Genomic DNA, 11,184 nt, shown 5'->3' on the forward strand with positions numbered 1-11,184 from the left:
CGCCCCTGCCTCTTGCACTCCCAGAGGTGCTGGCAGGATCCAGGAGTGCAGCCACGGACAAAGCTTGGGCCACATCAGTGCACAGGCTGTGGCCCTTTAAAATTCCTCCAGAGCACAGCTGACTCCCACTCTACCTCCAGGCCAGGTTTTGGCTGCAACCTTCAGTTCCTTGCAGCAGCATCAACATGGAGCTTTCTTTCCTGGGCTCTGGAGGGGGGGCTAAAACAGCTTCCTCCTCCCAGTGCGGTGGGGTAGGAGGGAGTGAAACAGCGCCCTTGGCTTACAGGAACAGTGCAGACCCCGGCTGGACTGTTTCTTCTCTGCATGCTGACCTTGCCATATAGGCACAGTATTTGTTCTTTGTTCCCCCATCCCCCGCCTCGCTTCTGCCTGATTGCTTACTTCCAGTTTCACAGGGTGTTCAGTTGACTGGTCAGTTCGTAACTCTGGTATTCATATATCTGAGGTTCTGTTGTATACTGATGAAAAACAGTACATAAGAGAAAGATATTATTATTGTATAATGAAATCATACAGTAGATTAAACAACTCCCACACTTCTCCCTCTCTTCTGAGCCCGCACCAGAACAACCCTGAACCTTTGGCAGCAGGTTGTAAATCTATAGATATGCTGGACTTCCTGATTGCCATCATTGTCCACAAATAATATCCTCACCCTTCTACATATATTCTATGGACTGTGTGTACACACTCACAGATGATAGATTTTTTCCTTGATATATACAATATTTGTAAAAATGCTTATGTATAACTGGGGGTGTTGACGGGTGAAAGGTAGTTTGTTTTTGTGGTCATTTCTGATTTATGCAGGGAAAATGCAATGGGCTCAATTCTCTGGTCATCTAAGGTCACTTGGCATTGTGTTAGCATAAGCAGTGCCAAGTAGCCTGAAAGGGAGTGGAGAATTTCCCTTGAAGCAGATGAATTCTTCATTAGCATAAATTTGATAGCAGTGGCTCTGCTTCCTCCTGATCCAAGCAGCCTCTTATCCCTATCATACAGGAAAGAAGGGGACATGTTGGAAATCAGGCATAGAGAGGAGAGGGAGAGGTGGGGACATGGCTGAATAGAATTGTGGGATTTTCTGCCAATGGTGTAAATTAGGATTACACAGATGCATCCTTAACTTGTGGAGATACTGGACAGCTCTGAATCAGGGTGCTGCAACCAACACTCTGCGCTGCCTCTTTCCACTATGGCTGATGTACTTTCCCCATGCCATCACAAAAGCCAATGGCATCACAAATATACAAACCACCCTATTAGTCAGGAAAACACAGAAATGTTATATAAGTAAATTGAACATAGTTAAACTAACAACACTGACAGCATAGAAACAGCATAAAGAGAATGTACAACGTTTTTATATTGCAACTTTTTTATAAGTTCATTTTTATTGCCTCACTCTTTAAAATAAAGCCAGGGGCCTGATTTACTATTATTGAAGTTTAATTTCATGTCTTGGTTTCTGTTCTTTACTCTTAATTTCTTCTATAGCCAGCCTTCCAAAAGGTAAAGAGCTAGAACAGCTGGAAAGTTTTACAGCCAGGCTATGCCTCAATTGCTGTAAGCCAGTGATTAAAAAATGAATTCAGTTGTAGCCTCTACTTTCAGGAAACTGTTCTAGTCATTTTTAAAAGATATTTCTTGTTCTATGAAAAGCAGGTGAGTGTCTGATCAAAATCACTCTGGCCTTCGCACCCAAGATGTGAACTCTTGTACTTAGGGTAATACTAGATAGCAAGTGTGAAAAATCGGGACAGGAGATGCAGGATAATAAGGATCTTTATACGGCAAAGCCATGAATATCGGGACTGTCCCTATAAAAGTGGGACATCTGGTCACCCTACTTGTACTATGGTTTAGAACAACAGGTATTAATGAATAAAACTTCTGAGTTGCTATAGACAAAATAAATGCAAAAACAAAGCTTGTTAAAAACATAACTGTAGCAGAATCCAGTGATTAGAGGATTGGTATAATATTTTAACAGGTCTTAACACAGACTTCCACCAGTCCTGGGTTTCGCAGGATTGTCCTGCTTTGATCCCTACAAACCTCCTGTCCCACTCAAAGCAGATTTCCTGGACTCAGGGCTGCCCAGAAGTCTGGCCCGACCACTCCTCCATCTCTATCTAGAGAGGGACAGACTGGCCAAACCCGAGTGGCACTGCGTCTCACTTTAGCTACCCGAAATGTTGGGAGATATGTTAACATGCCAAGCAAAATTGGGAATCACAATTCTTTCACTTACAGGTTCTTTTCTCTATGGATCTTGAAGTGCTAATAGATCAGAAAAGGGGATAAATATTACTAGCCCCACTTTGCGGCTGAGGAAACTGAGGTTTAGAGTGGATAAGTCATGCAGCAAGTTGGTAGCAGAGCTAGGAGTAGAATTTAGGTCTCCTGTCTCTTAATTCCATATGCTAAACACTAGATGGTGCTGCTTCATGTGAACTTTATAGCAACCAACTAATAGGATTCTCCACACTGCTCCAAGGCCTTAATTACTTCAGAGTCAGGTATGATCATATTGGATTGTTAAGGCCTTAGCCAGCAGAAAAAGCCCCTGTGACTGCCAGTCATCAAAGCTCCTTAGGCTCCTTTGGCCAGGTAGTTGTAGAGGGTGTTTACAGAGGGTATTTCCTACTCAGAAGTAACTACATAACAGCCTTACACAATCCCCTAATTCTGCCCCTCTCCCAGGGGCAGAGTCACAGATTTAACTCAGCTGCACTATCTTGTAGTTATGGGTAGGTGGCTGGGAATGCTCATTGTTGCTTAATGTGCCAGCATGTGGAGGGCCTGAGTTCTTGTCTGGCTGATGGAAAAGAGCCCTTCCCACTCATCTGTGCAGGTGAGGTGTGAGAAGCCCTTTCCAGTCCAAACACCGGGAGTGAGATCCAGATCCTACTGAAGTCAAGGGAAGTTTTTCCACTGATTTCAGTAGAGACAGGATTTCAAACCCTGTACTTACCTCCCCCCACTTCCCCCCTACTAGAGCTGCACATGGATGAGAATCCAGTAATTCCCAGAGAATACATAGTGTCACCCAGGGAGAGGGAAAAACATGGAAAAAAGACCAAGAGAAAACAGAGCATACCAGGTGGGATATTTCCCTGATCTTCCCCTCCCAACTCCTCTGCCACTGCCTGGCAGAAAAGAAGAGTTTGTATGGGGGGTGACTGTTGATCTGGAGAATGCTGATCATTCCCTTGAGTATGCTGCCAATATCCACAGGCTGTCGAGGTCAAAATGCTGCAGAAACAGTGTGTTTGATAGGGCTCAGAGTTTAAAGTGTGATTTTAATCTGGAAAGTAAAAAAGCACCTTCTTACTCAATAAATCTCTTCCCCATGTGTGTTCAGTCACATCTGCTCAATAGTGCACAAACCAAGATTTTAGTATTGTTAATACCACACAGCCCAGACAACTAGAAGCAAGTAAGGTGAGATCTACTCCTCCTTGTTTATGAATCCTTCTTCTACTCCTATCAATAGCTTAATGTGTTCCAATCAGTTACATATTGCAAACTCAGAGGGTTGGCACAGATGTTACTGAAGGCAGTGAAATAGAGGCAGAATATGTCTTGCAGAATCTTTTATTACTGGTAAATATTATTGCTTGTAGTGCATAGTAATTGAGTTCTATAAACCTTCTGCCTGATATTGTCAGCAGGAAAAAGGCCAGGTTTAATTTTCTAGGAAGTCCCTCTGAAAAATTAAGTTACACTGGCTCAAACCCCCACACAGAAACCTGGGAAACTATAGATATGATCCTGAGTGCCCTGGACAGGCAATACTTTCTTCTCACAGAGTCCAGGGGTTTAGAACAAAGAGAACTTTACCATGGGGGCAAAAAAGGGGGACAATAGAATAAAGTTGGTAAAGCCAGCAATCAATATATTAGCAATATCTATTAGATAAGACTCTAATGTAATAACAAATAAATAATATGCACTCAGTAATAATTTGTAATGTACACACCTTATATGAAATTATTTTTTATTTGAAATTGTACATTTCCTTGGTGAGGATGTTGTTTTTCTTTTCTGCGGACACCCTCTAGTAGCCTCTCAGACCACTAGGGGTCCGTGGAGCACGGGTTGGGAACTGCTGTTCTAGAAGCTTGCCTCTGACTATACAGGCTGCCACCATCAAAAATCATACAAATGTAGAGCTGGAAGGAACAGCGAGAGGTCAAGTCCAGCCCCCTGCACTGAGGCAGGACCAAGTAAACCTAAGCTATCCGTGACAGGTGTTTGTCCAACTTGTTCTTTAAAAACCTCCAATGGCCACAACCTCCTTTGGAGCCTATTCCAGAGCCTTATGATTAGAAAGTTTTTCCTCTCATCTAACCTAAATCTTCCTTGCTGCAGATTAAGCCCATTACTTCTCATCTTTCCTTCAGTGGCCCTGGAGAACAATTGATCACAGTCCTCTTTATAACAGCCCTTAATATATTTGAAGACTATTATTTGGTGCTCCCTCAGATTTCTTTTCTCAAGACTTAAAATGCTCAGTTTTTTTTAACCTTTCCTCATAGGTTGGGTTTTCTAAACCTTTAATCATTTTTGCTGCTCTCCTCTGGATTCTCTCCCATAGGTGGCATGTTATATGGGCCCACGGCACCCGTGCTTCACCAACATTGAGGATGGTGGTCCCAGCTCCACCAATATTTCTGTGGTGCTGGGGGGTTGGCTGCGGAGCCTCCAGTGCCTCTCGGCCGTAGAGGTGCAGAGCACAGTGGCCCCCAACACCCAGTACGGCGTGGCCCGGCCTTCCTGCCTCCCTCTCTCTCCCCCCGTCCCCTGACACACTCAGTGGCTGGCCAGGAGCCGCTCCTGGCCTCAAGCAGCACCACACGGTGGTGCTCCCCTTTCCTGGCCCCATCTCTCCCCCACGTAACGTAGGCCCAGGCCAGGACCTGCTATGGGCACCACCAAAAATTACACGAACGTGGCATCCATGTTCTCTCTAATTTGTCCATATTTTTCCTAAAATGTAGTGTCTAGAACTGGACACAGTACTCTGTCTGAGGCCTCACCACCTTATAGTAATTTCATCTAGACCGGCGGTTCTCAACCAGTGGTACTTACGAGAAGGCTGGGTGGTACGCGAGCCGTACCGCGCCGCCGAATCCGCCGCCGGAAGTGCCCTCCCGCCCACCCTTGCGAAACTTTGCAGCCAAAAATGGGCAAGCAGCGGAAGGGTTCGGCGGCGGGTATTGTTTCCCCCATGTAAGCCGCCGCAAGTCTCTCCCCGCTGCCGCGAAACCCCGCCGCAAATCCCTCCCGCCGCTGCCGCGAAACCCCGCCGCAGGTCCCCTCCCTTTTTTTCCCCGAGTGGTACTTGGGTCGGATACAGTCACGTCAAGTGGTACTTGACCTGACTGTACCTGGCCCGAGTAGTACTCGGGGGAAAAAAAGGTTGAGAACCGCTGATCTAGACCACATTTTCCTAGTTTGCTCATGAGAATGTCATGTGGAACTATGTCAAAAGCCTTACTAAAATCAAGATATATCACATTTACTGCTTCCCTTCATCCACTAGGCTAGTAACCCTGTCAAAGAAATTAGGTTGATTTGGCATGATTTGTTCTTGACAAATTCATGCAGACTATTCCTTATAACCCTATTATTCTCTAGCTGCTTACAAATGGATTAATTATTTGTTCCTGTATTTTTTCAAAGTATCTTATAGTTAAAGGAATACACTTTTAGTTGCAAATGCTGATGTTTTGGGTATTTAAAGTTGGGGGTTTAATGCCTATTGATGACTGCAGTGTGTATGTAGCCATGATTCCTTACACAAGAATCACACATACCACTTTGTTCACAGACGCCAGCCTCAGCTAAAAATTGTGAAAGTGGGTTTATTTTGCTGTGCATTATTCTGTGTTTGTAGCCCTTACACTGTATAATACTATATATCTTCAAAGCACTAGACAAAATATTTACTAACTAATTTTCTGTTTAACCCTAATGAGTGCAAGTCTGGCTTTACTATTGTAAGTAACACTGGAGACGGGGCGGAGAGCAGATTAATAAGTGTTGCATGGAAGATCCCAGAGCCTGGGAGGATAGTTCAGAGGGCCAGGATACAAATGTGTTCATCAGTTGTCACCACTTAGATGTTTAAAGCTCAGATGTGTAGCAGATCTTACCAAAATATATTGCAAATGGCAAGAAATCATAGCAGTCACTTTTTTTTTTTTTACCATGGCCAGGTAGCCTCAATATTCTACCCCTAAGGACACAGATTTCCTTTCTTATGGGACTTTAGAACAAGTATTGAATTTAAGCTAAAGCAGTGAATTTGTTGCCATCTTAAACATATTCTCTCGCATAGCAACCAAATTCCTACTGCCTGCCTTTTTCTGTCTGATGTTCATTTCACTGTAATTTAGCTGCAGCAGCAGGCATTATACCCTGCTGGCTTGAACTGCCTTGCTCTGCTTCCTCAGCTAGCACCTTCCTCTATTTCCTGATCTGTGGTTCCTCCGGAGGGAATTCAGCACAATAAATAAATAAAAATTCTGCAAACAATATTTTAAAATTCTGCAAATGTTGTCACTACATAAATATGGAGGCTTCAGCATGACAGTGAGGAGCACAGACCACTGGCTGCATGGAGGTGGAGGTCACCCTACAGTCCCCGCCCAGGACACAGACTCCATGGTGAGGCTGCACCCTGACACAGCACCCTGAACACCCTGGAGTCCGGCCCCTCTGTGCCAGGTAGGATGTCCAACCTTCTAATTTGTGAAAACCAAACACTAAGCACCAGAATCTCCCCTGACCCCTGCTCCTCTTCTCCCCCCACCTTCACTCCCTGCACTCTCCACCTCCCTCCTCCTGCCAGGTGAGCAGGGCTCTAGTGGTGGAGGGGGTGACTAGGGCAGGACAGGGGAGCTGCTGGTACCTCTCTCCACCAGAGCCTTGCCTGAGTGCTCCTCCAGGCTCCAGTAGCAGCTGCTCTTCCTACCACCCAGTGGCGGAGGCCGGTTACCACATGTAACTGGACTTTTACACTGCCAGGTCTCCTTTTTGACCAGTAGAAAACTGGACCCCTGGCAGACCTAGTGCCAGGTGCACCAGGTGTGGGTAGGTAGGCTCAGCCAGGCAGGATCCAAGTATGGAGTGGCTTAGTGGGGATAGCCCTTGTGGGTTGAGAGGGTTCTGTGGGGGGCAATATAAGTAAAGGCAGCTTGCGGGGTGGGGGGAGGAAGGGGGATGCACAGGGGCTCATTGGAGGTTTCAGGTGCAGGGGCAATGGGATGCTGGGTGGGGTCTGGGTGAAGGTGGCTGGGGCTCAGCAGCGGGGGAGGTCCAGGTGCTGATGGAGTGGGGATGATGGAGTAAGGGGTCTGGGTACAGCTAGTTGGGGCTCAGTGGGATGGGAGTCTGGGTGCAGGAGCTCGGGGGGAGGGGGTGGGTGCAGGGGTGGGATGCAGCAGAAGGTGCTTGGGATGTAGGGGTGAGACTCAGCAGGCTGGGGGTTCAGGGGCAGGGAGCTCAATGTAGTTTCTAGATGGGGGGGAGGTGAGGCTTGGAGCGGGGGTCTGGATGCACTGGGAGTTGGGTGGACAGGGAGCAGCTCCCCATACAGTGATCCCTCCCCTTGGTTGAGGAGCGAGAGGAGCAGGAAGAGTGTGTGTGTGTTTGTAGCTTCCTGCAGTGAGGGGAGGTTTCTGGGGATGGGTCTGACTCAGCCCCAGCCACTCCTTGCAGGGGAAGACAAAGTCCTGTCCTCTCTAGCCCAGCCACCAGTTGCAGCTTAGTTCAACCAGAACAGCACCTAGTGCAAGGGAAGCCTCATTATCATTACAACCAAGTCAAGGAGTTAATCATAACATGCTTAAAAGCAGCAGTGTTGACAGGGTATAACACAGTCCTGATACTTGTGTGGAAAATAAAGAAGTTTATTTTTTGAAAAATAAACATTCACTTGAGTTTGCTTGTTTGTTATCCTGACTGACTACTTAGAGTGAATCAAATGAAGCAAAAAGGAAATGAAATAATGACAGAGATAAGGCTCCTTAAATGAACAATAGGAGGTGCTCTAAGTCAGAGAATGTCCTTGCCTGATTCCATCCAGGCCAGCAAGGTTTTCTGAACCTGGGATCAAAGGGATACTAAACCTTAAGGGAACTAGCCTGGGGAAGCAGCAGTGATTGAGTGGGTTGCCAACAAGGAGAGACTTCAGAGAGCCAGAAGCTGCAGCAAGCAAGCAGCCATCCCAGCCAAGAGATGGCAGTAAGCAAGGTGAATGCACTTACCAATGCTTGCAAGGAAAGATTAAAGTTTAGGTAATGGGAAATATGCACAGAGGCCTTTTTTGTTTTAACCGCCTGCTCTGGCACCTTCAGGTGAAAGAATGTTTTGTTTTGAAGAAGCTGTTTTTGCACAATTTTAATCAGCTGCTGGTCACAGGCCCTCAGAGGAAAAGGTTTACAGGTGCCTAATATAGTTGGGGCAATGCAGAGGCTGCCACTAAGAGATTCAGTTTCAGAGTGGTGAAACCAGGCCTTTCAATCTTTGAGAGAGATGAAGACATTCAGGCCTAGCAGCTGAAGGATGGACTATCCAGGACAGAAAGGGATCTAAATCTGTAACTGACATTTTGTAGCATGGGCAGGGCATACATGCTTTCCTCAAAGCCTGACAGCAAGGGGCATTCTAAAGCCATGATTTTTATGTATTTTCTTTTAAATAAGGCAGGCCTGTATGAAGTGACTGTTTACTATTTCCTTACATTAGCCAGATTTGCTTTCTTAAATAAATGGTGTTTATTCCCTGATCCTCACATTTATTTACCCAGCTGCTGTGTATTTGCTGGGTGAAGATGTGTGTAATTTGACTTTCAGCACAGCCTTTAACCCATTGCCTCCAGGCAGTCAGGATTTCCTGGCCAGCAGCTCTAATGGACTTTATATCAGGAAATGCTCTTGGCTACTGCTATTGAATAAAGGAATAAAGGTCAATTGCTGTATTCATCCCTTCTCATTACCCCTACGTCCCTAGGGTTGCATCTGTTCAGACAGATGACTTGCTGGACAGCAATAGTATTGTCCTATGTACGCACATCAAGTTTTGCATTTTCTTCAGCATTTATGAGGGACTTTGAGTCCATTACATCAGTATCATCATTACTATTGTTTTATGTTTCCTATTTCTCTCGTGCCACTGCCTTTTTATCCAGCATTCAACATTAGTTTTAAAACAGCTGACATTACTCACATCATTAAACAATTTCATATGTTATTCATTATCAGGCCAGAAGTGTTGTGATCATTTAGTCTGACCTCTTATATAAACACAGACCATAGGACTTCCTTGAATTGACTCCCATTTGATCCTCAGCATATCTTTTAGAAAAATATCCAATCTTGATTTAAAAGTTACTAGTGATGGAGAATTACAGCCCTTGGTGCATTGTTCCAAAGTTAATTACTGTCCCTGTTAAAAATATTGACCCTTATCTCTAGTCTGAATTCATCTAGATTCAACTTCCAGCCACTGGCTCTTGCTAGACTCGTCTGCGAGACTGAAGAGCCCTTATCACATTTTTGTTCCCCATGTGGGTACTTATAGGCTTTGATCAAGTCACCCCTTAACCTTCTCTTCGTTAAACTAAACAGATTAAACTCCTCAAGTCTATCATTATAAGACAGGTATTCCAATCCTTGATTCATTCTTGTGGCTCTTCTCCCACCCCTCTCTAATTTATCAACATCATTCTTGAATTTGTGACACCAGAACTGGACACAGTATTCCAGCAGCAATCACACAAGTGACAAATACAGAGGTACTATAACCTCACTACTACTCACAATTGCCTTGCTTATACACCCACGAATCACATTAGCCTTTTTGATCATAGCATGACATTGGGAGCTCATCGTCAGATGATTATCCATCGTAACCTCCCAAGTCCTTTTCAGAGTCACTGCTACCCAGTACAGAGGTCCCCATCTTGTACGTATGTCCTACATTCTTTGTTCCTAAATGTCACTTTACATTAGCAGTATTAAAACACATGGTTTGCTTGAGGCCATGTTATAAGCAATCAGAATCGTTCTGTATCAGTGATTTGTCCTCCTCCAATCTTTGTTCTGTAAACTTTCAGTAATAAGTGTTTTCTTCCATATTATTGATTTAAATTTTAAATAGTGGGATCCCACTAGAAAGACACCCACTCAATGAGTTGCCATTTACAATTACTTTTTGAGACTTACCAGTTAAGTGTTTTTAATCCATTTACTGTCTGCCATCTTAATTTTGTATCATTCTAGTTTCTAATCAAAATGTCACGCAGTATCAAGTAAAATGCCTTACAGAAATCTATTACATTAACACATACCTTTATCAGCCAAACTTATAATCTCATCAAAAAAGACACGGTATGACAGGATCTATTTTCCATGAACACGTTGATTGGCATTAACAATTATTTACATATGTCCGTGTAGATGCCTCCTAGCCCTTCCCCGACCAATACTCTAGTGTCAGATGTATGGAAGTGAAGCCCTGGCTCTTGGGGTCTCTTCACTTTCTCATCGGTATTGCAATAGCACCTAGAGGACCCAGCCTCATTGTAGTAAGCAGTGTAAAACTGAGCTGCAAAGCTTTTAAAGAAATTGTTTAACATCCTTGATCATTAAAGATATAAGATTCAAATACACACATTTAAGTATTAAAACAAGGGCAGTCATTTGTTAATTTTTTATTTGATCTGAAAGGCTGGAAGAGTCAGATTATACTTTACAATCAATCTCATGACACAGCTTGTCCGATTTCTTATAGGCATAAATCTCATTACTATCATTAAATATTTTTATATTACATTCTTCAAAGGGATGCCATGCAATGCTTTATAGCATTGTGAAAAAAGTTGTTAATTCAAAAGCAATGGCATATCCACATCTTTTTAGTGCTGAAGTAATAGACTGGGTACTGCAAAACAGAATGAAGTCTAAAGTTATGGAACAGATCTCTTAAACGCCTTCTGTCCCTGTGGTATTAAGGTGTAACTTGAATAAACCAATGATTTGCCAGTTGATCTCAACCGAAGATATAGGATATTATACTTTTAAGATGGAATAGACATAAAAGGCTGTAAACCATCAATTCTTAAAAAATCAAGAAAATTTTAAGTTCACA

This window comes from Emydura macquarii, unplaced genomic scaffold, assembly GCF_026122565.2.
Source record: "Emydura macquarii macquarii isolate MOO-44397 ecotype Brisbane River unplaced genomic scaffold, CSIRO-AGI_Emac_v2 contig_1253, whole genome shotgun sequence".
NCBI classification, from domain to species: domain Eukaryota; kingdom Metazoa; phylum Chordata; order Testudines; family Chelidae; genus Emydura; species Emydura macquarii.